Source organism: Martes martes, assembly GCF_963455335.1.
Source record: "Martes martes genome assembly, chromosome: 1".
NCBI classification, from domain to species: Eukaryota; Metazoa; Chordata; class Mammalia; order Carnivora; family Mustelidae; genus Martes; species Martes martes.
Window position 1 is genome coordinate 39573951 of NC_137888.1, and position 6903 is coordinate 39580853.

At 35.1% G+C, this 6903-nt stretch overlaps 1 pseudogene across 1 annotated transcript; it reads left to right on the top strand.

Annotated features, from left to right (window-relative positions):
• The first annotated feature begins 2947 nt into the window (after window positions 1-2947).
• On the top strand, window positions 2948-6463 carry LOC308338296 (MICOS complex subunit MIC27-like; annotated as a pseudogene). Its single transcript has 2 exons — window positions 2948-3046; window positions 5755-6463. The product of its transcript is annotated as an MICOS complex subunit MIC27-like (transcript).
• The last annotated feature ends 440 nt before the right edge of the window (window positions 6464-6903 follow it).

Here is a 6903-nt window from a genome sequence, read left to right on the forward strand (position 1 = left end):
TTCAAATAATTTTATGCTCTAGATGGTCATGTTTCTTCATGGATGAACACTAACTATAAAAGTCACTTTATAATGTAAATTGCTGTCATAGACTATTATATTTTTATAGGGATACCTCAGAGACATGGTCAATTCAGCTCTGGAAATAAAGCAAGTCAATACAGGGAGCCAAATGACCTTTTTGTTATCCCATTGTGTATATAAGTTATGTTTACACTATGGTCTATTAAGTGTACAATAGTATTAGGTCTTTAAAAAAGTACATACTTTAATTTAAAAATAATTTATTGCTGAACCTAAATGTGAGATCTGAAACCACAAAATTCCTAGAAGAAAACACAGGCAGGAATTTCTTTTACATTAGTCATAGAAATATTTTTCTAAGTAGGTCTTCTTACACAAGGAAAACAAAATTAAACTATTAGGATTACACCAAAATAAAAAGCTTTTGCAAAGCAAAGGAAACCATCAGCAAAACATAAAAAGGCAACCTACTAAATGGGAAAAGGTAGTTGCCAATGATATCTGATAAGGAGTTAATATTCAAAACATAAAGAACTTACACAACTTAACACCAAAAGAATGCTCTGATTAAAAAAAAAAAAAAATGGACAGAGGATGTGAATAGACCTTTTTCCAAAGAAGACACATGGATGGCTGACACATGAAAAGATGCTCAACATCCCTAATAATCAGGAAAATGCAAATAAAAATTGAGGTATCACTCTACACCTGTCATGATGGCTGGAATTAAAAAGGTAAGAGGTAACTGGTGTTGGCAAGAACGTAGAGAAAAAGTAGTATATATCCTCTTGCATTGCTGGTGAGAATACAAATTGGTGTAGCCACTGCGGAAAACAATATGGAGGGTCCACAAAAAATTAAAAATTGGATTACCGTAGGATCCAGTAATTCCACTACTATTTACACAAAGAAAACAAAAACACTAAATTGAGAAGACATATGCACCCCTGTATTTATTGCAGCATTATTTACAATAGCCAAGATATGGAAGTAACCCAAATGTCTATCAACAGATGAATGGATAGAGTGGGAGATATAACACACACACACACACACACACACAGTAATATTAGTTATCCATAAAAAAAGGATAAGATATTTCTATCTGCAACAACATGGATGGACCTAGAGAGTATAATGCTAAAAATAAGTCAGAGAAAGAAAAATGCCATATAATTTTACTTATATGTGGAATTTAAGAAACAAAGGAACAAAGAAAAAACAAAATAGACTCTTAAATAAAAGAGAATAAACTGGTGGTTGCTAGAAGGGAGGTGGGTCAGAGAGATGGGTGAGATAGATAAAGGGGACTAAGAGTACACCTATTTTGGGGCACCTGGTTGGCTGAGTACACTTATGTTGATGAGAACTGGGTAATATACAGAATTGTTGTATCATATTGTACACCTTGAAACTAATCTAACACTATGTTAACCATACTTCATTTAAAAATAAAAACAAAAACAAAAAAACAAAAAACCTTGTTACTTAAAAATACTAACCATCATTTCAACATACAGTGAGTTGTGATCTTCTTGCTGATGGAGTATCTTGCCTTGATGTTGATGGCTACTCATTGATCAGGGTAGGGGGTTACTGAAGGTTGGGGAGGCTGTGGCAATTTCAAAAATAAGATAACTAAGTTTGCTGTATTGATAGACCATTCCTTTCACTTGAACACTTAGAAGGCTTTGTAGAGTTATTAGTTGCATAACTTTAATACTGTTGTGTCTCAAGGAATAGGGAAGCCCAACGAGAAGGAGAGAAATAATGGAGCAGACAGTTGATGGAGCAGTAAAAACAGTTATGAATTAATCTCATCATCTTGTATGGGCAAGGTTGTGGTACTCCAAAAACAGTTATAATAGTAACATCAAAAAGCAATGATCATAGGTTGTCATAATATAATAATGAAAAATAAAACTGAAATATTGCAAGAGTTACCTAAATATGACACAGAGACACCAAGTGAGCAAATACCATGGGAATAGCACTGGCAGACTTGTTTGCAACAGAGTTGTTACAAACCTTCAATTTGTATAAAACACAATATTTGTGAAACACAGTAAAGCAAAGTGTAATGAGGCCCGCCTGGATATGACCCAATCTTCCTGATTATCTAGTAATCCAGTCATTCAAGTTTTACCTCAAGTTGGTTTAGAGGGAAAAAACTAAAACAAAACAAAAAACCTTTCAAAAATTGAACTACTTTTCATTTAGTTTTTTGTAACTTTTTTCTTTACAAAATTGCCAAACACAACTATTTGCCACAATGTGGTAACACACACACACACACACACACACACACACACACACACACAACTTAGAAGACCTGAGCTTGTGGTTTTTACAATTGTGGTTTTTACAATTAAGCAAATTTAGATGAGCAATTTAATCCCTGGATATCATTTATTTAACTCATTTGAAAAAATGGTGAATTTTGTGATCCATAAGGTATTCTTTAGCTTCAGGAAATGTTGATATACATAGGTCAAATTAGTTAAAATAGTAAAATAGTAAATAGTAGTAAATAGTAAAATAGTAAAATAGTAAATAGTAAATAGTAAAATAGTAAAACTGATCTAAATGTGACTATATTGCCTGAGACCATTCTTATACATGAAACACACTTTTTATGATAAACTGTGCCAAAAAGGCATCAAAGCAAAAAAAAAAAAAAAAAGAAGACCAGTAGTTGTTTATAAAACTATTTATAAACAACTTATTACTTAAAAATCAGCATGACTATTTCATTTCTAAACTGTAGCCACACACCTAAACACCCATCCTCAAATACTTGAATTCAAAGCCCAATTCAGTGTAAATATCTTCAAATAAAAATTAGGCAATTCTTCCCATTTTACCCCAGTGCAATACAAAGTTTAATATATGAACTATATCTACAAAATAAACATTAAGAAGGATGAGTAATGAAGCAAAAATAGCAGGCAGCGATTGGTCAGGACATAATGGTTATGGAATTAAAGATATGGAAGAGCTAAATTGTGTCCAACTGTCTCAGGTGAGGCAAAGGGGGAAGAACAGCAATTTCCCAAGGCATTACTGTAGTAAACGGAGATGTAGACTGCTGTAGTCCCCACTACATGACATTGCCTAAATAACCCCAACAAGAAAACCTTTCACAAGTGCCAGCTCCAGCCATGGCAGTGACATAACTGATTAGTTCATTAAAGGTCCACAGGAGGGGTGCCTGGGTGGCTCACTCATTAAGCGTCTGCCTTCAGTTCAGGTCATGATCCCAGGGTTCTGGGATCGAGCCCCACGTCAGGCTCCCTGCTCAGTGGGAAGCCTGCTTCTCCCTCTCCCACTTCCCCTGCTTGTGTTCCAGCTCTCACTGTCTAGCTCTACAAATAAATAAATAAAATCTTTCAAAAAATAAATAAAGGGTCACATGAAGGCTACCATTCATAGGTATTATTGAAGTATTATGAAGTGGGATCATTGGATATCAGCACCAAGTGGAATATATAGGTACAACAATCTGCCTGAATTCATCTTTTACCAAGTCATAAATGAAAAAATTCAAACTGAGTTTAATTCAAATGGCACCTCTTTCTCAAAGCATCAGCTAATCTTTGCAGTCAGATAGTCTCACTCTTGTTTCAAACTCCAGATATCATTTGGCTGTTTTTTTATGCCACTTGTCATTATCGTTGTATTATAGTGATTTGTGGGTGTTGTTTTTTGTTTTTTACTTCATCTTATCCCTAAACTTGCCTATTTAATCCAAAAGGACAGGAATTATTCATCATATCTTTCAGTGTGGCACAGTAGCTATTACATACTTAAATGTTTCTTGCTTAAATGGATGGATGAGTAAGTATTCCAGCTTAAACAAAGCAAAGGTAAAAGATAGAAATCAACCCCAATAGTAATACATCTTTTTTAAATGGTTATACTAGAAATGGAAGCCATTCTTCCATTATATCTATAAAATGCTATCTCTTAAAAAAAAAAAAAAACAACTATAAAGTCATGAAAAATTAAGATTGATAAAGCTGGGTGTGTGGTGGATAAAAAGGGTTCATATGTTATCTTTTCCATCGCTCTACATATTTGAAATATCTCACAACTTAAGAATCTATGGGACACAAGGCAGTGTTAATACTTCATTCTATGCACAATATAATATAATAACATATTATATATTATATAACCTAGTATATAACCTTGACCCAAGTTGCTTGTCTAATATAACTATTTTTTAAAAACAGTGTAGCAATATGACACTAATCTGAAGATAATAAGGGACATAAACATAAAACCCTATCAGAAACCAACATACAAAAAAGAACTCTGAAGTAAACAAAATTGGTTGTAGAGATTTTATGAAACAGAAAACACAGATTTACATGACCAAAAAGCCTCTTTCTTAACACATTATTCTACTAAGTACAGCTACTTAGTTCTCCTAGTTATCTAAGATTCAAAGGCTCAAACGTTTAAAATGGACACAATAGGAAGACTAGGGAAATATAAAATTTATAGTTATCCAAGGATAATTTGATAGAATATATCATTTGGGAAGCTTTACTATGCATGGGATAAAATATAGTGATCAAAATGGGGATAGTCAGTTCTTCCAGGTGGGGAGTGAGGCAGTCAGTTCTATTCCATACAATCTTTAAGAATTCAGAAACATGGGATGCCTGGGTGGCTCAGCTAAGAGTCTGCCTTCAGCTCCGATCAGGATCCCAGAGTCCTGAGACTGAGTCCTGCATCAGGCTCCTTGCTCAGCGGGGGAGCCTGCTTCTCCCTCTGTCTGCCACTTCCCTTGCTCATGCTCTGACAAATAAAATCTTAAAAAAAAAAAAAAATCAGAAACATAGGTTTATATATCAGAAGGAATTCTACTATTTAAAAGTTTTATTAAAGTTTGGAAAAAAAAAAAGTGACTCTGTTCCACATACTTGGAACATCTTATTTCTCAGTAATTCCACTGAGGTCAAGTCAACTAAAACAATTTTTGAATGCCATAAATTAATTATGAGGTACAGCTACGATGGGAAATTTTAATGAATTCTAAGAACTATTAAACAAAAGAATCTTCAATAAAGCCTATTTTTGTGGAATCATGTTAACAAGATGCATTATTCAAATATACAAGTCAATTGAAATATGAAATGAAAATTTCACTGAATGTATTTAGAAAAAACTGGAGAACTATAAAGGGCCTGTTCTTCAAAGGGAAGTGGGTTATAGCACGTTTTCTGTAAGAATGTCATTCTATTCAAAAGCAATATAATGCCTCTGCCCAAAAGGATCTAAAACAAAGACTCTGATATTAATATATAGCCCCACCATCAGCTTTTAATCAAGTGAGCATGACATAACCTAGCAAAAGTATTTCCCCTTCATTTAAAAAAAGGGGTGGGGGGAGAAATCCCAGTTTCAAAACAAGAGCTACAATAGCAGGCAAAACCACAAAGATTTAAGAAGCCAAAGAAAACCACTTATAAAATGAATACATGTATTTTTAGAGTTTTAAGGATCTTTGAGCTTCACTTAGTCCAAACCTCTTATTTTACAGTTGAAAAAAACAATGAGACTTATTACTGTTTATTCAGTTTCAGATATAAGACTGAAATCCAGAGCTTCTGACTGCCAATCTACTTTGACAGGATACCTTGCAAAACTTACAATAACTTAAATAAAAACTGAGTTGAACTGTTTTGTCCATCTCTGCACACCATATGAAAACTCAGACAGAAGAGGTCACAGACATGGCAGCTGTTAGGAGGGGAAGCTGACAACCAATCTGCAGGTCTGATATGTGCATCTGTAACTGTGCATGCAGCTAAAACACACAAAAATCAGCTGGTAAAACCAGAGCAGCTTCCCATATATGCTGCACCACCTCTGCAGCCTTAATATGTTGAAGGGCAGCCCAGGCATCTACAAATGGGCTGTGCATCCATCCACACTAGAACTGGTCACTATACTCGCTGATGCAAGGGTGTGTATGTGTTTGCGAGAAATGGGAAAATGGATACAATGCAATTTGCAAAAGGTTCTAGGCTCAAGAAAATTGCTTATCCCCTGGGACTGGCTACTTTAGGAGCAAATGTTCGCTACCCAATTCCGTCAGTAATAATTGCAAAGGTAACTGGGGAAAAGGGCATATTCTATAAGCCAGGAAATTTATGAAGCAGTTAAATCATTGTGGACAAAAATCAACAAGAGAGAGTCATTTCCTAAACCCAAAGAGAAAGCTAAGCTAGGAAATTCTGCTGAAACAGAAATATCTGAAAAAACAACTGACAGCCTGAAATACTCAGTGCCCTTGCCAATAGAACTCAACTCTGAAACAAAGACAAGATCAGAATCCACCTCAGGTGCTACACAGTTTATGCCTGACCCCAAGCTCGTGGATCACGGGCAGTCCCATCCAGAAAATGTAGGTTATGTAAAGCAGTAGAAGCTGAAGTAGTCTGCATAGAGAACTAGAAGATGTGTGAAGTAGAAAATAATGATGAAAAAGTCATGTAAAGGTTAACTATGACACAGAGAGTATAACTTTTTTTTTTAAACAGTTTTTCTCTCACATCTTCTAAAGTAATGTACCGTTTGACCCATCACATAAGGGATTAAAACACAAACTGTGAATTTAATCCCAGCAATATTAAAAGACTGATGAAGAGGCAGAAGTAGAAGTATTGGGAAGCATTTAATAATTTTTAAGGGTGTTTATAAAAAAACAAAAATAGCATAAATATATGAACAGTGATGAGGGGTGCCTGGGTGGCTCGGTGGGTTAAAGCCTCTGACTTTGGCTCAGGTCATGATCCCAGGGTCCTGGGATGGAGCCCTGCATCAGGCTCTCTGCTCAGCAGGGAGCCTGCTTCCTCCTCTCTCTCT